The sequence below is a fragment of the Bubalus bubalis genome, chromosome 8 (assembly GCF_019923935.1).
Source record: "Bubalus bubalis isolate 160015118507 breed Murrah chromosome 8, NDDB_SH_1, whole genome shotgun sequence".
NCBI classification, from domain to species: domain Eukaryota; kingdom Metazoa; phylum Chordata; class Mammalia; order Artiodactyla; family Bovidae; genus Bubalus; species Bubalus bubalis.
In genome coordinates, this window is record NC_059164.1 from 27,394,666 (window position 1) to 27,417,913 (window position 23,248).

Below are 23,248 nucleotides of genomic sequence, written 5' to 3' on the forward strand. Positions count from 1 at the left end.
GTGAAAAGAGAATCCATGGCAGGGGGCTGAGGAGAAGAGTGACATGATCTCATTTCCAAAGGATCATTTTAACTTCTTTGTTGAGAACAGATTTTAAGAGCAGGGAGGTCAGTCTGGACAGCTAAGCCATCCATCCAGATGGTGATGTTAATATTTTGAAGACAGAACTAATCGACTTTACTAATGGAAATCATGTAGGGTACTGGAAAAAGAAAAAAGTCTAGGATGACTCCAAAGTTTGGCATCTGAGAACTAGAAAGATGGAGATGTCCATGAATTAGATGGAGAAAGCCAAAGGTGGAGGAGATTCCATAGAAAAGACCAGAAAATCAGTTTTTAACATCTTTCCTTTCAGATGTCTTTTGAACAAGCAAGTAATGATACCAGGTAGAGAGCTTCAAACATAAATCTGGACTTTGGAAGAGGGGTCTGGGTTATGGACAATAAAATTTAAAGTCACCAAAATACACATTCTATTTAAAGCAATTCTAAAGGAAATCAACCGTGAATATCCATTGGAAGGACTGATCTTGAAGCTGAAGCTCCAATACTTTGACCACCCGATGCAAAGTGCTAACTCACTGGAAAAATTGAAGGCTGGAGGAGAAGGGGGCAAAAGATGATGAGCTGGTTGGATGGCATCATGACTCAATGGACATGAGGTTGAACAATCTCCAGGAGGTGGTGAAGGACAAGGACACATGGCATGCTGCAGTCCCTGAGGTAGCAAAGAGTCAGACACAACTTAGTGACTGAACAACAACATTTAGAAGAAAAACATTAAGAGGGTATATATACATAAGAATCAAGGAATAAGCCTACAACCAAGATTACTTTATCCAGCAAGGATCTCATTCAGATTCAATGAAGCAATCAAAAGCTTTACAGACAAGTAAAGGCTAAGAGAATTCAGCACCATCATACCAACTTTGTAACAATTGCTAAGGAAAATTTTCTAGGTGGAAAAAACAAGAGAAGAAAGAAGACTTACAAAAAAAACCACCCAAAACAATTAATAAAATGATAATAGGAACATACATATCAATAACTACCTTAAATTAAATGGATTAAATTCTCCAACCAAAAGACAGATTGCCTGAATGGATACAAAAGACCCGTATATATGCTGTCTACAAGAGACCCATTTGAGATCTAGGACACATGGAGACTGAAGGTGGGGGGGGGGGGGGGTGACAGAAAAAGATATTCCATGCAAATGGAAATCAAAATAAAGATGAAGGAGAAATACTAATATCAGACAAAACAGGCTTTAAAATAAACACTGTTAGAAAGAGACAAGGAAGGACACTACATAATGATCAAGGGATCAATCCAAGAAGATAAAACATAAATATTTATTCACCCAATGTGGGAGCACCTCAATACATATGGCTAATGCAAATACCCATAAAAGGAGAAATGTGGGGACTTTTTTCACCAATGGACAAACCATTCAGACAGAAAATTAATAAGGAAACACAAGACAGAAATTACACATTAGACCAGATAAATTTAACAGATACTTATAGGACGTTCCATTCAAAAGCAGAACACTTTCTTCAGGTGCACATGGAACATTCTTCAGGGTAAACCACGTCTTGGGTCAAAATCAAGCCTTGGTAAATTTAAGAAAATTGAAATCAAATCAAGCATCTTTGCCAATGAAAATGTTATGAGATTAGAAATCAATTACAGGAGGAAAAAACTGTAAAAAAAAAAAAAAAAAAAAAAAAAACAAAAAAAAAAACCCATGGAAGCTAAACAAAATGTTACTAAATAATCAATGGGTCACTGAAGAAATTGAAGAGGATATCAAAAAACAAATGACAATGAAAACACAATGATCCAAAACCTATGGGTTGCAGCAAAAGCAGATCTAAGAGGGAAGTTTAGAACAATACAATCCACCTCAAGAAACAGGTCACATCAGATTAAATGAAATACAGATGAAGAAAATAATTGCAAAAATTAACAAAAATAAAAGTTGGTTCTTTGACGAGATAAACAAAATTGATAAACTTTTAGCTAGACTCATCAAGAAAATACAGAAGAAGTTTCAAAACAAAATGAGAAATGAAAAAAGAGAAGTTACAATTGACATCACAGAAATATAAAGGATCATAAGAGACTACCATGGAGAAGGCAATGGCACCCCACTCCAGTACTCTTGCCTGGAAAATCCCATGAATGGAGGAGCCTGGTAGACTGCAGTCCATGGGGTCACTAAGAGTCAGACACGACTGAGCGATTTCACTTTCACTTTTCACTTTCATGCATTGGAGAAGGAAACAGCAACCCACTCCAGTATTCTTGCCTAGAGAATCCTAGGGATGGGGGAGCCTGGTGGGCTGCCATCTATGGGGTCACACAGAGTCGGACACGACTGAAACGACTTAGCAGCAGCAGGAGCAGCAAGAGACTACCACAAGCATATAGACACCAATAAAATGGACAACCTGGAAAAAATGGACAAATTTGTAGGAAAGTACACTTCAAGAATGAACCAGAAGAAATAAAAAACATAAACAGACCAATCACAAGTAATGAAATTGAAACTATGATAAAAAATCTTCCAATAGAGAGAACAAGATGGCAGAGGAGTAGGTGGACATTGAGTACATCTCTCTCCACTGACACATCAGGAATACACCTTCAGACACAGAAGCGCATGCAGAACACCAGCTGAGAGCGGACAGGAGTACCTGACCAGCGGAAAAGAACGTATAGAACCACGCAAAACTCGGTAGAATGAAGGAACTAGGGGGAAAAACAGGAGTGTTACTAGGACTGGACCTTCCCTCAGCAGGTGGGGGAACTGAAGCAGATGTCCGATCCCCACATTGGGGCAATTTTCTGAGTCAGAGAGAAACATTTAAGGCTGAGAGTGAAACAGCTCATCTGTGGCAGCCTAAATGGAATGAGAATCAGACAGCCCTTGCCACAGCCATACCAACCCCCAAGCAGGGATGCAGGTCCCCTAGAAGGTGCAGCAGCTGGGAGCTGGAGCTTAGGGATTGTGCAGCAATCCCAGGGTGAGGGCTGCTGTTTACTGTGGAGAGACAGACCTAGGGGATGTGAGAGAGGAGACTGTGGTGGGAAATGCCTGTGGAGGAATGCCAGGCAGCCATGGAAGTAAGGCGATACTGCTGAGTCACACATAGTGGAGCCATCACCATAGCCTCTGTCCCCCCACACGGCTATAGCATCTGCAGCTGAACAATACAGAGGCTGGCCCATCAAGTGCCTGATGCACGAAACTACAGAGGAGGACCCCACCCAGGTTGCCCCTTTAAGTTTCTGATGCACCAACCTACACAATAGGACCCCAGCCAGGGAGGCCCCTCTATGTGCCTTATGTGCCAAACAACAGTGAACTACAGAGAAACTACAGAGAAAGACTAGCCAAAGAGGCCTTCTATCGCCAGCTACCAGAGGCTCAAAAAAAAGAAAAAAAAGACTCTGATAAGGCCATACCTGCAGCAGAGGTAGTCCATGTCTCTGCAAACTTGGTATCACCAGGGTGCCCGCAACTCAAGCAGCTGTGCCACCTTCATGCTCAAGCCTCACTAGGGCATAGCTGTCACAGGCAAAAAAAAAAAAAAAAAAAAAAAAAAGCCTTGCATCTATGCACACAGGGTCACTTTGGTAGTGTCCAGCTCTTTGCAACCCTGTGGATTGTGGCCTACCAGGCATCTCTGTCAGGCGGGTTCTCCAGGCAAGAATACTGGAGTGTACTGGCCAATACTGGTTGCCGTACCCTTCTCAGTTCAGTTCAGTTCAGTCGCTCAGTCGTGTCTGACACTTTGCAACCCTATGAATCGCAGCATGCCAGGCCTCCCTGTCCATCACCAACTCCCAGAGTTCACTCAAACTTGTCCATCGAGTCGGTGATGACATCCAGCCATCTCATCCTCTGTCGTCCCCTTCTCCTCCTGCCCCCAATCCCTCCCAGCATCAGAGTCTTTTCCAATGAGTCAACTCTTTGCATGAGGTGGCCAAAGTACTGGAGTTTCAGCTTTAGCATCATTCCTTCCAAAGATATCCCAGGGCTGATCTCCTTCAGAATGGACGGGTTGGATCTCCTTGCAGTCCAAGGGACTCTCAAGAGTCTTCTCCAACACCACAGTTCAAAAGCATCAATTCTTTGGCGCTCAGCCTTCTTCACAGTCTAACTTTCACATCCATACATGACCACTGGAAAAACCATAGCCGTGACTAGACAGACCTTTGTTGGCAAAGTAATGTCTCTGCTTTTCAATATGCTATCTAGGTTGGTCATAACTTTTCTTCCAAGGAGTAAGCATCTTTTAATTTCATGGCTGCAGTCACCATCTTCAGTGATTTGGGAGCCCAAAAAAATAAAGTATTCCACTGTTTCCCCATCTGTTTCCCATGACGTGATGGGACCAGATGCCATGATCTTAGTTTGCTGGATGTTGAGCTTTAAGCCAACTTTTTCACTCTCCACCTTCACTTTCATCAAGAGGCTTTTTAGTTCCTCTTCACTTTCTGCCATAAGGGTGGTGTCATCTGCATATCTGAGGTTATTGATATTTCTCCCAGCAATCTTGATTCCAGCTTGTGTTTCTTCCAGTCTAGCATTTCTCATGATGTACTCTGCATATAAGTTAAATAAGCAGGGTGACAATATACAGCCTTGACGTACTCCTTTTCCTATTTGGAACCAGTCTGTTGTTCCATGTCCAGTTCTAACTGTTCTAACAGGTCCTGTTGCTTCCTGACCTGCATAGTACCCTTCTAGAGCACTATATTTCCTGCTGCCCTAGCAGCCAATTTCCCTGAGTACCTGGTGCTGCCAGAACCTCTGCGACCCAAGCAGCTGCACTACCTCCGCATCTGGCCCTCACTGGAGCAGACCCAATCCTCCAGGGCAGCCTCAGGAGTAAACCCCAGTGAATGACCCACATGCAGAGGTGGAAATGAAACCATAATTGAAACCCAGGAGCAGTGCAGCTAAGCTAGAAGACCCAAAACCTTCCCACCAACTGAACAAGCTGCAGATTAAATCCACACGATCAACTGGGCAGACTCTGTGTCTTCGGAGTATATGAAAGGACACTGAGAGCTCCCACAAAAGAAAATGCACTAGCTCTGATAGCTGTGGACATAGGAGGCAAGAACACACAGGAGTAGGACCAGATTAGAATGTGAGCTGCCCCCACAGCAGGTCCAGAGACCAACACAGTGTTGCAGGGCATCCTAAGGATGCGAGGTGGACTGTGAATGCCAGCAAGGGAAAGGATCCTGACAGAAGTGACTCAAGAAACACATTTATTATTCTTATGTTTTGACTTGTTCTGTAGTTTCTTTTGGATTTGTTTTTCTTTTACTTTTTTTCCTTTTCTTTTTTTTTTCCTTCCTCCTGCCCCCTGTTGTAGTTGTCAATTTTATTGGCACTATGAAATCTAATTAAGCTTTTGAGTTTTTTTAAATCACATTTTTTATTGTTATAAAACTCTGCCCCTACATTGGGCTTTTGAATTTCTGTGGAGTTTTCCTTTTCTTTTTCTTTCATCTTCCTTTTTTTTTTTAATTTTTTAATGTATTACTTATTTTTCTACATTTATTCCTTTGTTTGCCTTTCCCACTGTTCTTTTCCCCTTGAAGTTAATTTTTAAGGTAAATAAATCTTCATCTACCTCTATTTAACTTTGCATATCTACTCTTTCTTTCTTTTCTTTCCTTTCTTTCCTTTCCTATCAACATATTTGTTAGTTAGATCCCTATCAAATTACCAATGACATTTTTCACAGAACTAGAACAAAAAATTTCACAATTCAGATGGAAACACAAAAGAGCCCAAACAGCCAAAGCAATCTTGAGAAAGAAGAATGGAGCTGGAGGAATCAACGTTCCTGATTTCAGATTATACTACAAAGCTACAGTCATCAAGAGATTATGGTCCTGGTACAAAAACAGAAATATAGACCAATGGAACAAGACAGAAAGCCCAAAAATAAACCCATGCACCTATGGGTACCTTATTTTTTACAAAGCAGGCAAGAATATACAATGGGGCAAAGACAGGCTCTTCAATAAATGGTGCTGGGAAAACTGGACAGCTACATGTAAAAGAAAAAAATTAGACCACTTCCTAACACCATACACAAAGATAAACTCAAAATGGATTAAAGACCTAAATGTAAAGCCAGAAATGATAAAACTCTTAGAGGAAAACAGAGGCAGGACACTCTATGAAAATCAAAGCAAGATCCTCTATGACCCACCTCCTAGAGTAATGGAAATAAAAACAAATGTAAACAAGTGGGACCTGATAGAACTCAAAAGCTTTTGTACAGCAAACAAACTATAAGGAAGGTGAAAAGACAACCCTCAGAATGGGAGAACGTAATAGCAGATGAAACAACTGACAAAGGATTAATTTCCAAAATATACGAGTAGCTCATACAACTCAATACCAGAAAAACAAACAACCCAATCAAAAAGTGGGAAAAAGACCTAAACAGACCTTTCTCCAAAGAAGACATACAGATGGCTAACAAACACATGAGAAAATGCTCAACATCACTCATTATTAGAGATCATAATAAACCAAACCTACAATGAGGTATCATCTCACACTGGTCAGAAATGGCCATCAGCAAAAAGTCTACAAACAATAAATGTAGAGAGGGTGTGGAGAAAAGGGAATGCTCCTGCACTGTTGGTGAGAATGTTAATTGATACAGCCACTATGGAAGACAGTATGGAGAGTCCTTAAAAAACTAGGAACAGAACCACCATATGACCCAGCAATCCCACTCCTAGGCATATACCCTGGGAAACCTAAATTGAAAACGACACGTGTATCCCACTGTTCACTGCAGCACTATTTACAACAGCTAGAACATGGAAGCAACCTAGATGAATAGATAGAGAAGTTGTGGTAAATACACATGATGGAATATTACTTGGCCATAAAAAGGAACACCTTTTTATGTTCAGTTTTAATGAGGTGGATGAACCTAGAACCTATTATACAGAGTGAAGTAAGTCAGAAAGAGAAAGATAAATATTGTATTCTAATGCACATATACAGAATCTAGGAAAATGGTACTGTAGAATTTACTTACAGGGCTGCAGTGGAGAAACAGACATAGAGAATAGACCTATGGAAATGGGGAGGGGGGAGGAGAGGGTGAGATGTATGGAAAGAGTAACATGGAAACTTATATTACCAAATGTAAAATAAATAGCAACGGGAATTTGCTTTATGGCTCAGGAAACTCAAACAGGGACTCTGTATCACCTAGAGGGGTGGGATGGGGAGGGAGATGGGAAGGAGGTTCAAAAGGGAGGGGATATATGAATACCTATGGCTGAGGTTTGACAGAAAACAACAAAATTCTGTAAAGCAATTATCCTTCAATTAAAAAATACATAAAAATTTTTAAAAGGTATAGGAAAGGCAAAAAGAAAAAAAATCTTCCAACAAACAAAAGTTCAGGACCAGATGTTTCATAGGCTAATTCTATCAATCACTTAAAAAAAAGCTAATACCTATCTATCTTAAACTCTTCCAAAAAATAGCAGAGGAAGGAACACTCCCCAACTTATTCTATAGGACCAGCAGCATTCTGCTAACAAAACCAAAGATATCACACACACAAAAAAAATAAAATTATGGGCCAATATCACTGATGGACTTTGATGTAAAAATCTTCATCAAAGTACTAGCAAACCAAATCCAACAACACATTGAAAGCATCATACACCATGAACAAGTGGGATTTATACCAGTGATGCAAGGGTTCTTCAATATACACAAATCAACATGACGATACCATATTAACAAACTCTTCAACATGATCATCTAATAGATGAGAAAAAAAGCATTTGACAAAATTCAACACCCATTTATGATAGAAAGTCTTCAAAAGTGTTCACAGAGTAAAAATACCTCAACATAATAAAGTCCATATATGACCAACCCACATTCTCAATGTGGAAATATGTTCTCAATGGTGGAAAACTGAAAGCATTTCCTCTAAGACTGGGAACAAGACAAGGGTCTTCACTCTCACCACTTTTATTCAACATAGCTTTGGAAGCCTTAGCGACGTCTAGTATCATTTCATCAGAGATGAAAAAGGAGTAAAAGGAATCCAAGTTGGAAAAGAAATAAAACTCTCACTGCTTGAAAACGAAATGATACTATACATAAAAATTTCTAAAGATGCCACCAGAAAACTACTAGAGCTAACTGATGAATTTAATAAAGTCACAGGATGCAAAATTAAGGCAACAATCCATTTTATCCCTACAACAAAAATAATCAAGTACCTAGGAATAAACCTAACCAAAGGGAAATGATCTATATGCAAATAAATAAATAAGACTGATTAAAGAAATCAAAGATGACACAAGAAGATGGAAAGATATACCATGTTAGTGGATTAGAAGAACCAATATTGTAAAAATGACTATTTTACCCAAAGCACTTTGCAGATTTAATGCAATCCCTACCAAATTACCAATGGCATTTCTCAGAGAACTCAAACAGAAAAATTTTACAATTAGTATGGAAACACCAATGACCCAAATAGCCAAAGGAATAGTGAGAAGGAAATATGCCCAGCTCACTGACTTCAGAGAATTCTACAAAGATACAGTAAGACCCATATGGTACTGGCCCAAAAATAGAAATACAAACCAATGGAACAGGATAGAAAGCTCAGAGATAAGCACACACACTTATGGTTACCTAACCAATGACATGGAGAAGGCAATGGCACCCCATTCCAGTACTCTCGCCTGGAAAATCCATGGACAGAGGAGCCTGGTAGGCCGCAGTCCATGGGGTCGCTAAGAGTCGGACACAACTGAGAGAATTCACTTTCACTTTTTACTTTCATGCATTGGAGAAGGAAATGGCAACCCACTCCAGTATTCTTGCCTGGAGAATCCCAGGGACAGAGGAGCCTAATGGGCTGCTGTCTATGGGGTCGCACAGTCGGACACGACTGAAGCGACTTAGCAGCAACCAATGACAAAGGTAGCAAGAATACACAGTGGAGAAAAGACAGCCTCTTCAAAAAGTGGTGCTGGGAAAACTGGACAGCTAGATGTAAAAGAATGAAATTAGAACACTCCCTAACATCATACACAAAAATGAACTTAAAATTGATTAAAGACCTGAATGTAAGGCCAAACACTATAAAACTCTTAGACGAAAAGAGAGGCAAAACAGTCTTTGACATAAATCACAGCAGGGTCTTATTTGAGCTACCTCCTACAGCAATAAAAAGAAAAAGAAAAATTAACACATGGGAGCTAATTTAAAATTTTTTGCTCAGCAAAAGAAACTATAAACAAGATAAAAAGACAACCCTCAGAATAGAAGAAAACACTTGCAAATGAAGCAACTAACAAGTAATAAATGCTGGAGAGGGTGTGGAGAAAAGGGAACCCTCTTACACTGTTGGTGGGAATGCAAACTAGTACAGCCACTATGGAGAACAGTGTGGAGATTCCTTAAAAAACTGGAAATAGAACTGCCTTATGATCCAGCAATCCCACTGCTGGGCATACACACTGAGGAAACCAGAAGGGAAAGAGACACGTGTACCCCAGTGTTCATCGCAGCACTGTTTATAATAGCCAGGACATGGAAGCAACCTAGATGTCCATCAGCAGATGAATGGATAAGAAAGCTGTGGTACATACACACAATGGAGTATTACTCAGCCATTAAAAAGAATACATTTGAATCAGTTCTAATGAGGTGGATGAAACTGGAGCCTATTATACAGAGTGAAGTAAGCCAGAAAGAAAAACACCAGTACAGTATACTAACGCATATATATGGAATTTAGAAAGATGGTAACAATAACCCTGTGTACGAGACAGCACAAGAGACACTGATGTATAGAACAGTCTTATGGACTCTGTGGGAGAGGGAGAGGGTGGGGAGATTTGGGAGAATGGCATTGAAACATGTAAAATATCATGTATGAAACGAGTTGCCAGTCCAGGTTTGATGCACGATACTGGATGCTTGGGGCTGGTACACTGGGACGACCCAGAGGGATGGTATGGGGAGGGAGAGGGGAGGAGGGTTCAGGATGGGGAACACATGTATACCTGTGGCAGATTCATTTTGATGTTTGGCAAAACTAATACAATTATGTAAAGTTTAAAAATAAAATAAAATTAAAAAAAAAAAAGAGCTCATGCAACTCAGTATTAAAAAAAAATAACCCAATCAAAAAATGACTAGAAGACCTAAATAGACATTTCTCCAAAGAAGACATAGAGATGGCCAAAAGGCACAGGAAAAGGTGCTCAACATTATTAATTATTAGAGAAATGCAAATGAAAATTTTAATGAGGTATCACATCACACCAGTCAAAATAGCCATTATCAAAAAATCTACAGACAATAAATTCTGGAGAGGATTTCGAGAAAAGAGAACCCACCTGCACTGCTCGTGGAACTGTAAATTGATACAGTCACTATTGACAGCAGTATGGGTACTTAAAAAACTAAAAATAGAACTACCATGCTGCTGTTGCTAAGTCACTTCAGTCATGTCCGACTGTGTGACCCCACAGACGGCAGCCCACCAGGCTCCCCCGTCCCTGGGATTCTCCAGGCAGGAACACCAGAGTGGGCTGCCATTTCCTTCTCCAATGCATGAAAGTGAAAAGTGAAAGTGAAGTCTCTCAGTCGCGTCCGACTCCCAGCGACCCCATGGACTACAGCCCACCAGGCTCCTCCATCCATGGGATTCTCCAGGCAAGAGTACTGGAGTGGGGCGCCATTGCCTTCTCCAGAACTACCATATGACTCAGCAATGCCATTACTGAGCATTTACCCAGAGAAAACCATCATTCAAAACAATGCATACACTCTTGTGTTCACTGGAGCACTGTTTACAATAGCCAGGAAACAGCCTAAATGTCCGCCAACAAAGGAGCAGATAAAGAAGACATGGAACATAAATACACTGGAATATTACTCAGCAAAAAAGGAAAAAAGTTGAGTCATTTCTAGTGAGGTGGATGAACCCAGATGTTGTTATATACAGTGAAGTAAGTCAGAATGCATATATGTGGAATCTAGAAAAATAGTATAGATGATTTTATTTATAAAAGAAAAACAGGAGCAAAGACGTAGAGAACAAGAAGGGGGGTAGTGGGATGACTTGGGAGATTACATTTGACATATACACAATACTGATATTATATATAAAATAGATAACTAATGAGAACCTACTGTATAGCTCATGGAACTATAATCAGTGCTCTTTGGTGACTGAAACTGGAAGGAAATCCAAAAAAGAGGGGATATAAGTATAGCTAACTCACTTTGCTGTTCAGTAGAAACTAACACTGTAAAGCAACTATACTCCAATAAAAGTTAATTAAAGAAAAAACAACAACATGAAGAACCAAAAACTGACTCATGAAGCATTTCAACCAATTCTCTCAGGTTGAGGAAAACAGAAGGGATCATAAAGGGAACGTGAAGAAGAATAAAAATGTGGACAAATATTATGGGAGTGTAGTAACCTTGACGGAGAAGGCAATGGCACCCCACTCCAGTACTCTTGCCTGGAAAATCCCATGGACGGAGGACCCTGGTAGACTGCAGTCCATGGGGTCGCTAGGAGTCAGACACGACTATGTAACTTTCAAGTAGACAACCTGAGCGACTTCACTTTCACTTTTCACTTTCATGCATTGGAGAAGGAAATGGCAGCCCACTCCGGTGTTCTTGCCTGGAGAATCCCAGGGACGGGGGATCCTGGTGGGCTGCCGTCTCTGGGGTCGCACAGAGTCGGACACAACTGAAGCAACTTAGCAGCAGCAGCAGCAGCAATAACCTTGAAACCAAGTGAAGAAAATGTATCAAATAGAGATTCATTATCTTTTTCTATTGAGATGCATTTTGTTAGAATGATGTTTTTGCCCACAATAAATATGTGGCATCTAGGATTTAAAACTATAGAATATTCTAAGTAAATGATGCTTAGATGGAGTTATGCAGAGTTTCAAAGAATAGCAAGGTGAGATAAAAAAGCCTTCTGAAGTGAACAATGCAAAGAAAAATAGAGGAAGACAATACAGAATGGGAAAGACTAGAGATCTCTTTAAGAAAATTAGATACCAAGAGAATATTTCATGCAAAAGATGGGCACAATAAAGGACAGAAACAATATGTACCTAACAGAAGCAGAAGATATTAAGAAGAGGTGGCAAGAATACACAGAAGAACTATAAAAAAAGATCTCAATGACCCAGATAACCACAAAGGTGTAATCACGCACCTAGAGCCAGATATCCTGGAGTGTGAAGTCAAGTGGGCCTTAGGGAGCATCACTATGAACAAAGCTAGTGGAGGTGATGGAATTTCAACTGAGCTATTTCGAGTTCTAAAAGGCGATGCTGTTAAAGTGCTGTACTCCATATGCCAGCATATTCGGAAAACTCAGCAGTGGCCACAGGACTGGAAGAGATAAATTTTTTCATTCCAATCCCAAAGACGGGGAATGCCAAAGAATGTCCAAACTACTGCACAATAACACTTATCTCACAGGCTAGCAAGATAATACTCAAAATCCTTCAAGCTACGCTTCAGCAGTATGTGAACTGAGAACTTCCAGACATACAAGCTGGATTTAGAAAAGGCAGAGGAACCAGAGATCAAACTGCCAACATCTGCTGGATCACAGAAAAAGCAAGGGAGTTCCAGAGAACTCCCTTGTTCCAGAAAACTTCTGCTTCATTGACTATGCTAAAGCCTTTGTGTAGATTACAACAAACTGGAAAATTCTTAAAGATGTGGGAATGCCAGAGCACCTTACCTGCCTCCTGAGAAACCTGTATGCAGGTCAAGAAGCAACAGTTACCACTGGACATGGAACAATGGACTGGCTCCAAATTGGGAAAGGAGTACCTGAAGGGTGTATATTGTCACCCTGCTTATTTAATTATAATCAGAGTACATCATGTGAAATGCTGGGCTGGATGAAGCTCAAGCTGGAATCAAGATTGCTGGGAGAAGTATCAACAACCTCAGATATGCAGATGTCACCACCTCAATGGCAGAAAGCAAAAAGGAACTAAAGAGCCTCTTGATGAAGGTGAGAGAGGAGAGTGAAAAAGCTGGCTTAACTCAACATTCAAAAAACAAAGATCATGGCATCCAGTTGCACCACTTCATGGCAAATAGATGGGGAAACAATGGAAACAGTGACAGACTTCATTTTCTCAGGCTTCAAAATCACTGTGGATGGTAACTGCAACCATGAAATTAAAAGACGTTTGTTCCTTGGAAAGAAAGCTATGACAAATCTAGACAATGTAAAATGAAGAGACATTACTTTGCTGACAAAGGTCCTTATCGTCAAAGCTCTGTTTTTTCAGTAGTCACGTATGGGTGTGAGAGTTGGACCATAAAGAAGGCTGAGTGGTGAAGAATCGATGCTTTTAAACTGTGTTGTTGGAAAAGACTCTGGAGAGTCCCTTGAAAAGCAAGGAGATCAAACCAGTCAATCCTAAAGGAAATCAGTCCTGAATATTCATTGGAAGGACTGATGCTGAACTTGAAGCTCCAATATTTTGACCACCTGATGGGAAGAACTGACTCATGAGAGAAGACCCTGGTACTGGGAAAGATTGAGGGCAGGGGGATAATGGGGTGACAGACGATGAGATGGTTAGATGGCATCACCGACTCAATGGGCATGAGTTTGAGCAAACTCTGGGAGATAGTGAAAGACAGGGAAGCCTGGCATGCTGCAGTCCATGGGCTTGCAAAGAGTTGAACACGACTGAGCAACTGAACAACAACTACAAGATGGACGTAACACTCACTCACTGCAATAATGATAAAAAATAGTATCTATTTTAGAAATTTTCATTTGATTTGAATTTAGTTCCAAAAGGAATGTGAGATGTTACTAGGAATCCCATTGTTAAGTCAGAATTTTATTTTCATTTCCGTATGTTTGGGGTTATGCAAAATTGAACTAGTCATAATCCTTTTGAGTGTGCTTAGTTGCTCAGTCGTGTCCAACTCTTGCAACCACATAGACTGCAGCCTGCCAGGCTCCTCTCTCCATGGGATTCTCCAGGCAAGAATATCAGAGTGGGTTGCCATTTCCTTCTCCAGGGGATTTTCCCGACCCAGGAACTGAACCTGTGTCTCCTGCATTGCAGATCTTTACCGACTGAGCTACAAGGGAAGCCCCATCATAATCCTTTAGTTCATAACCAACTTTTAGCACTGCATGGTCTACTTTCCTTTATATAGTTATTTATACATTTGTATTTATCATTCATAAGCCCCGACCTAAAATTCAGCAAAAAAAAACAAAAGTCAGGACTTTGAAAACTACTTAAATCTGACAATACTGCTTGCCTACCATTCCATTCTTTTGACTTCTCCCCAAGATAGTCATTCTCTTGAATTTTATGTTTACCATCCTTCCCATGCATTACTTTTTCACAGATTTAACACCTATGTAAGTATTCTTTTGCAAGTATATCTTATTTTAGCTCTTTTCAATGTATCAAAAGGATAAAATGTTTACTATTTTTAGGCTTGTTCATATAAAATCATATTGCTGCAATGCACACATATTGTTTTATATTTGCACAGTTTATTTTGACTGCTGTATAGTATTCCATTGTGTCAATGAATTCCATTTATCCATTACTGATTGATGAACCCTTTGCACTGTTTCTAGATTTTTGCTAGTGTGAAAAATACTCTTATGGATATTTTTGTACATTTCTCCTATTGTATATAAATCTGTTCCATTGCTCTCTTTCTGCTGCTAATGCTACTACTAAGTTGCTTCAGTCATGTCCAGCTCTTTGAGACCCTATGGACTGCAGCCTACTAGGCTCCTCTGTCCAGGGGACTCTCCAGGCAAGAATACTGGAATGGGTTGCCATGTCCTCCTCCAGGGGATTTTCCTGACCCAGGGATTGAGCCCATGTCTCTTTACATCTGCTGCATTGGCAGGTGGGTTCTTTACCACTAGCACCACCTGGGGAGCCTGGTTTTTTCCTAGCCCTGTACAAATATTATACTACCTTAATTACTAGAACTTGATGATAACTTTAAGTAGCTTATGAAGCAAGTTGTACCAAGTTGCCCTTCAGTTGTCCTAGCATTTCTTAATCATTTGTTTTTTCATGTAAATTTTACTATCAACTCATTGAGTTTTACAAAAAATTTTTTGATATTTTTATTAATGAAGACTAAATTAGGTGGGAATAACAATTGGTTTGCTCACTTATAGGGGCTGGCAAGTCTAAAATATGCAGTTGATGCCCCAGTTCAAGTCTGAGTCTGAAGGCTGACAGATTGCTGTATAAGCAGGAAAAGGCTATGTCTCAGTTTGAAGGCCACCAGGCAGAGACTTCTTATCAGGGGAAAGCCAGTCTTTTGTCTTATTCATGCCTTTAACATGCTGGATGAAACCCACAGAATTATGAAGAACAATTTTCTTTATTTAGCCTACTGATTTAAATGTTAACTCCTTACAAAAACACCCAGAATAATGTTTGACCAAATATCTGGACACTATATGGCCCAGTCAAGTTAGCATGTAAAATTAACCATTACATTCATCTACTGAGGTGATCCCATGAGTTTCTCTGATCATGTATTAATATGATGACCAGTAATTAATTTCCTCATGAGTTCTATTTCATGAGTTTTTGTATACATGACTTGAGGGGTTTTAAACTATCATTTTATCAAATTTTTGCATTTATCTAAGTGAGAGTTACCTATTATTTCCTTTCTTGTACTCTTATCTACATTTGAAAATATAGTTATTTAAGCCACCTAAGATAAATAGGGAGTGTTTTCTATTTTTATCCTCTCTGGAGTAATTTGTATAGTATCAACTTCTTTTTGTTTCTTAGGTGTTCTAAGAACTTGCCTGTGAAAACAAATTGGACCTAATGTTTTCTATTTGGGAAAATGCAACTCAATACCAGAAAAACAAACAACCCAAATAGTGGGCAGAAGACCTAAACAGATATTTCTCCAAAGAAGACATACAGATGGCTAAAAAACACATGAAAAATTCTCAACACTGCTCATTATTAGAGAAAGACAAGTCAAAACTACAATGAGATATCACCTCACACCACTCAGAATGGCCATGAGCAAAAGGTCTACAAACAATAAATGCTGGAGAGGGTGTGGAGAAAAAGGAACCCTCTTGCAATGTTGGTGGGAATGTAAATTGACACAGCCACTATGAAGGACAGTATAGAGATTTCTAAAAACTAGGAATAAAACCACCATATGACCCAACAATCCCACTACTGGGCATATACTCTGAGAAAACCATAATTGAAAAAGACATATGTACTCCAGTGTTCATTGCAGCACTATTTACAATGGCTTGGACATGGAGGCAACCTAGATGTCCATCAAGAGATGAGTAGATAAAGAAGCAGTGACACATATACAATGAAATATTACTCAGCCATAAAAAGGAACACATTTGAGTCAATTCTAATGAGGTGGATGAACCTAGAGCCTATTACACAGAGTGAAGTCAGAAAGAAAAAACAAATATCATATATTAACGCACATATATAGAATCTAGAAAGACGGTACTGATGAACCTCATAGAGAACACACTTATTATGGACATGGGCGGTGGAGGTGGGAAGGAGAGGGTGGGATAAATGCAGAGAATAGTATGGAAACATTAATACACTTACCATATGTAAAACAGATAGCCAGTGGGAATTTGCTGTATGACTCAGGCAGTTCAAATCAGTGATCTGTGACAACCTATAGAAGTGGGATGGCGCTGGAGGTGGGAGGGGAGTTCAAGAGGAAGGGGACATATGTACACCTATGGTTGATTCATCTTTGTTTATGACAGGAACCAACACAATACTGTAAAACAATTATCCTCCAATGAAAATACATTTAAAAATTTTTAACTACCAATTTAGTGACTCCTACATCATTATCGAGATAATTCATATGTCTTTAGTAATTTTAGTTATAGCTTCCTAGGAATTTGACCACTGCTGCCAAGTTTGCAAATGTAATGATATACATTTCTTTATAATTTTCTCTTACTATATCAGATTATGCTCCTTTTATTATTTCTAATAATGATTATTTATGCCTTCTGTAATTTTCTTAGTCTCACCAAAATTTTGTCTATTTATAAGTCTTTTCTGAGATTAAACTTTTATGCTTTCATTTCTCTGAATCAGTTGTTTTCTCTTTCTGTCAAGGCCATATAGTAAATATTTTTAACTGTGTTTTATAGAGATCATATGGCTACCATAACAGCTACTCAACACTTACATTGTGGGATGAAAGCGGCATGGTCAATACTGAATGAACTGACATAAATGTGTTTCAATAAAACTTTATTTACAAAATAGTCAACAGGGCTAAAGGCTACAGTTTGCTGACCTCTGCTTTATTTCATTAATTTTTGCTCTTATTTAATTATTTATTGTTTCTATGGGACTTTTTGTTATTTCCCTAGGTCATCCAGCTGAATGCTTAAGTCATTAATTTTTGACTCTCCTTGGTACATAAAAATCCCTTAAATAAGTGCAGTTAAGTCCCTCTCTTTAAAAAGTGAGTTAAGTAACTTTGTGGATAACGTTTTCATCAGTAGCAAATACACACAGATCCTACTGCATGCAGTTTTTGATAATAGTTCTGTAGATTTATCACAAAGAATGCCTAGCCTTAGAACACAGGGTTTACTAGATGATTCAAAGAGAAGGACAGATATCTTCAGGCCAAACAGACCCTGAGAATTAAGGTATTATCTAACAGAAGCCATTAGACACAAAACAAACAAACAAACAAAGAAAAGGAGCAAATAGAGATACGGAAACCCAGAAAGGCAACAAGTTTGTATTGTGCTTATTGCAGGTTAGGGTCTCTGGGAGCAGAGGCTGAGACGAAGTTTTCAGGAATTAATACCACTGGAAGGGAAAGAGATGAAGTAGAAAGAGCCAGAGGGAATTCAGCTTGGGAATGCAAACCCTACAAAGCCTCTGCCAACACCACAAGGAGGTCTGGAATTAGAATAGCTCTTCAGAGATATCTAGCACTGAGCCGAAATGGTCAAGGTTTTATGTCACCCTGTGACTAGTCACTAGATATGAGTTGCTTCTGGAAAATTGTGCCTAGGGCCCAGACAATGCTCTACAGCTGAGGAAACCCTGAAGGGGCTGACAATGCAAGTCTGCCTGCTGACAGTCAGGATTAAACATCATCCCATGAAATGAGGTCTGGGCCCACAAGCCCTTGTCCACCAGAGATCTCCATCTTTGTTTCTGACATCATGTTAGGCTCTATGAAAGGTGCCCTAGGCTGTTTGAGGAAGATGGACACGTAAGTTTTGGTTCAATTTTTAATATCCCTAAAGCTTCCACTACAATGCATCACCTTGATTGCCAAGATTCAGCCTTATCTAGAGACTGAAACCCTCAATTCCTTGGAAAATGGACCTTATTGACAAATTTTGCAGGGTTGTTCATGATTTAGGTTCTTCTTATCAAGTGTGTGTGTGTGTGTGTGTGTGTGTGTGTGTATTCTGCCAAAGAAAGAATGCCAATAAAGAATCACCATCACCTTATCAATTAGAAAAGGTTCCATTTTCAAATGAGAAAAAAAAGATTTTCTCACATTTCTTAACTCTTAAAAATGACATCTGCTTTTTAAGAAAATTACATAAAACATATGAATATTTATCACAAGCATTTTAAGGATTCATTCATTTCCCAGCCCATGCAGCCACAGCACTGGAAAAGGAAATGATAAACCCTCTCCAGTATTCTTGCCTGGAAAATCCCATGGACAGAGAAACCAGGCAGACCCCTTAGAGTCCATGGGGTTACAAGAATGGACACGACCTGGCAACAAAACCACCATAAACAAAGCCAAGTAGTAGACTGAGCTTGTTAGAGATAAGGAGGATTGTTAAGAGTACCATTGTTACATGTAATTTGAGTATACTCCTTTTAATAATGTAAAACCTAGGTTTATGAGTACATAATAAATGAATGACTTTTTAAAAATTTTTGCACTATTTTCAACTCCTGGCTCTGTGCTGATATTTAAAAGATGCAAATATCCTGAGATTTTCTAGACTACCTGGCAAAATTACATTAATAATGTCCTTGGGAAATGTTCTCCCCTTATATTTTTCTGTTGTGTATGGTGTGTGTGTCCTGAAGAGCAAGATGTGTTTGCCTTCTGTGACTTCTTCCCAGACAAGAAATAGCTTGAGGTAGCATAAGTGGAATGAAATATCAGGTCTTAGATTCATCCAAAGTGTTTAGCTTACACATTTGTAACCTATAAATTTTGTAAACCAAATTCCAGGATTCCAGTGACTTAAGAATCACCAGCACGTGCAAAAGTTAGTGGCATAGTAGTTGCCAAGGAGTGTTGAACATCCTCTATGCGACGGCCACATTTTTCAATGTCTCGATGCCACAGGGCAAAATATTTTCTGCTGCATACAGTATGATTATCTGCGAATGCACCATTCTTCTATAAAGTGTTCTTCTTTGCAGCTAGTTCAAAAGCTCAGCATTTATATGTTATAAACTGCATCAAACCTGAATAATCATAATATGGTGGATAATCTAACAACTGTCAGATTTTAACTCAAGAGTTTTGTTGGTATTTCTCTATGCATTATTTTGTCTCAAAATGTATATCATACTGTAACTCAGAATGCAGTTGTCTTCATGTTTTGCAGCCAGACTGACAAAAACCATGATGGTCATGGCAAATTTTCCCATTTCCACTTTATGGAGTATTAACTGAGAAACATAATTTTGACGTTTTAAAGACTGGGACTTAGGTATTTTTCCCAAACCACACTATCTGAGGGAAAGGAAGCAATTCCTATTAACCTATAGGACACTTAATTGGGAGGACTGTCTAACTGAGACATCTTCCAGATACTCCATTTAAACATAATGATGTATAATGGCAGTAACTGCCACTTAATTAGGAGAGCAATTCTGCTACATCTGAAAGAACCAAACCATTGAAGAGTGTTGCTTTCCTATTAAAATTTTCCTATTGGCTCAGAAATTATATTTTTACCTTTCTAAACTCTCAATTCCTGATATTGAGGCTATTTCCTAGTTATTTTAGCCCCATTGCCATTCTTAATTTCCAATGATTATGGGATGATGAATTTAATTAAAACAATTTTACTTGGAATATTATCTTGGGAAATGTAAGGGAAGAAAATGAAAATTATAAAATGTCTATATTATGTCAGGGGCCATATTACATATTTAAACATATAATAGGTCCTTTGATATTCACAAGATATTATTTCTCATGTCTTAAAAATGGCGATCCTGAAGCTCAAGGAAGTTAACTGTTGTGAGATTACACCCGCCCCCCCCTCCCTCAAAAAAAAGGCCAAGTGACTTCTAAACCTCAATCTATTTTATCCTTCTTTGTAGATATGGGTTCTTTGGATTTTAACAAGTATTAATATGATTTTATTATGATTTTTAATATGATTTTAACAAGTTTTATCAAGAATCCACATTTTTTGAACACCCATGAAGAATAAAGAAGAATAACAAGCTTATAAGCATTCCAACAGTCTTTTACTTGTCAGTTCAAAGTCTATTTAATGATTCATTTATTTGCAGAAACAGTTACATTTTCTCACATTCAACTGAATTCTGGTAGGTGCAAATGAAGCTGGAAGAATATGACAATCAGGTTAAGAATTATACTTCTGCCACCACTAGAAGTTTATTTTCTAAGAAAGACAGGCTAGAGTAAAAAATATTATATACCTGAAGGCACAATCCTAACCTAGGATGTATTTTTAGGTTTTACTGAAGCCAGCAATCTTTCTCCTTGCCTAGTTTTCTGAACACAAGAAATAATACCCTAGAAGGTCTTTATGTTGGCTTCCGGAGAACTTACACACACACTTACACACACACACACACACACACACTTACACACACACACACACACACACACACACACACACACACCACTCTCTACACTCCATTCTCCCAAAGCAATAGTGGCTGCTAGACATTCATGATCGTCCATCTATCAGAATTAGGTAAAAAGCGTGGAGGCAGTTTTCCAAATTGGACCTCCAAATCTTCTGCTTAGGAAAACAAAAATCGGTTTTCCTTTCTGCAGTGATAAAATACCCTTGGTAAGTGCTTAAGTGCTTACTTAGTTCTATGTTTTGCTATACCTATACATATCTAGAATAAAGCCAGTAACAGGATAATGTTTATAAAAATTCTGAAACTAAGTCAGTGTAGTTTTTATAAATTTAAATCAAAGAAAGGACACAAATTGGTTCCACTATTATATTTTTCCATTATCCCAACTCATGAGTATTGGAATATTTTAGCTTGTTTCTCATTACCAAGTGATCATTTCTCCTGATATTTCTTTTTGATTAAAAAAAAAAAGAAGAAGAAATAGGCTTCCCTGGTGGCTCAGTGGTAGGGAGTCTGCCTGCTGGTATGAGGGACACAGGTTTGGTCCCTAGTCCAGAAGATTCCTCATCCCATGAAGCCGCTAAGCCCATGTACCACAACTATCGAGCCTGTGCTCTGGAGCCCATGAGGTGCAGCTACTGAGCCCAGTGCCCAGCCTGTGCTCTTCAACAAGAGAAGCCACCACCAAAGGGAAGCCAGCACACCCACAACTAGAGAGCAGCCCCCTCTCGCCCCAGCTAAGAAAAGCCTGGGCAGCAACCAACATCCAGCACAGCCAGAAGTAACCTAATGAAACTATAAAATGAAATAATAAAAATTAAAAATAATATGAAATAAACCCTAAGATTTTGCTGGAGGTATGAGACTTAAATGATAGGAAGTAAAATTCTATAATGCTGAACATGAATATGTCATGGTCATTCTTGAGGCTTATTTATTTTTAAAATGGAGAACTTTTAATATAGTATAAATTATCATTAAAGTAGTATTATAAGGCTAAATCTATTTATCCAAAATTAGAAAACCTTTAAATAGAAGGCACTAGAATTTCTCTTGATCTTCCCTGGATTTATTTATTTTTTTACTGACTATATTTGACACATAACATTGTGTAAATTGAGGGTGTGCAACGTGTTAATTTGATACATTTGTGTATTGCAATATGAGTGCTGTTGTCATGGTATCTCACAGCTCTATTGTCTCACATAATTACCTTTCTTTCTAGTGGTTGGGGTAATTTTTAGTCTCAGAAAACTTGAGATATATTAAGAATTTAAGCAAATGCAAGCTCTTACAGGGAACAGATTTTTATTATCAATTTAACTCCCTTAAATAAATGGTGCCTAAAAACAATAATATGTATATAAAACAGACTCACCTATGTCCATTAAGGTACACTAAACAGATGACAGGTGACTTTCAGAATTGGACACTCTAGCATCAGGGGAAAGGACAACTGCCTAACTTGGTCTGGTATATCAGTGATATCACAATACTACGCAATATTTATTAAAAACTATATATTGAATATTTGTTTTGTGACAACCCTGTGTAAGACAATTGGCATAAGAACACCCTTTCTTGCTGGAGTATCCTGAGCAAGAAAGGATATAGAAAGGGCAATTAGGGTCATTTTTTTACTTGAAAGAATGACTGCCAGACAAACTGGCTCTTTGGCCTTGGATATTTACCAGCTATTTTCCTCAAAGTTTACCAAAATGGGCTTGTCACTCTAAAATAATTTTTCAATTTCACATTTGTTGCCAATGATAAAATTCAATCTTTCAAATAGATTTTTTCAGTTTTGGAAAACTTGCATTAACCATTATGAATCTGACAGCTTCCTAATACTTTAAGATTTCTGGATGAGATTGGTGATATTAATGAATGTGAGGGGTTTTTCTGTATAGTAAAATGTGTCCGCATTTAGAAGTTCTGCATAACTTGAACCACTATTTTCCAAATGATCAATATATAATGTTACAAAATCACACAGTGGTAAAAGATCTATTCAAAGTAAAAGGTATATGAATAGATTTTAATGGAACAGAGATGAAAAATGCACTGATGTGGTTTCAAATCCCAAATTTAAACTAATCTTTAAGTTACCACTATTGTTGAGTTTTGGTATACTATCAAAGAATAATGTTGCTAATTACAAAGGCTAGTGAAATACCCCTCCTTTGCCCAACTACATATCTTTGTGAAGCCAGATTTTTACCACATATGCCAATTAAAACACACTGTAGCGGAC

At 38.7% G+C, this 23,248-nt stretch overlaps 1 long non-coding RNA gene across 3 annotated transcripts in view; it reads right to left on the bottom strand.

Moving 5' to 3' along the window:
* Positions 1-1,337: 1,337 nt before the first annotated feature.
* The window catches only part of LOC123334670, a 44,138-nt gene continuing 22,227 nt past the window's right edge, over positions 1,338-23,248 (bottom strand). The window contains exons 4-5 of one of the 3 annotated variants that reach the window (XR_006552694.2): positions 3,475-3,577; positions 1,338-1,615 (exon numbers count right to left, since the gene is read on the bottom strand). This is a non-coding gene — a long non-coding RNA (uncharacterized LOC123334670). Of the gene's footprint in view, positions 1,616-3,474; positions 3,578-11,799; positions 11,850-23,248 lie in introns of those variants that run through there. The other 2 variants (XR_006552698.2, XR_006552695.2) reach the window with 2 other exon arrangements.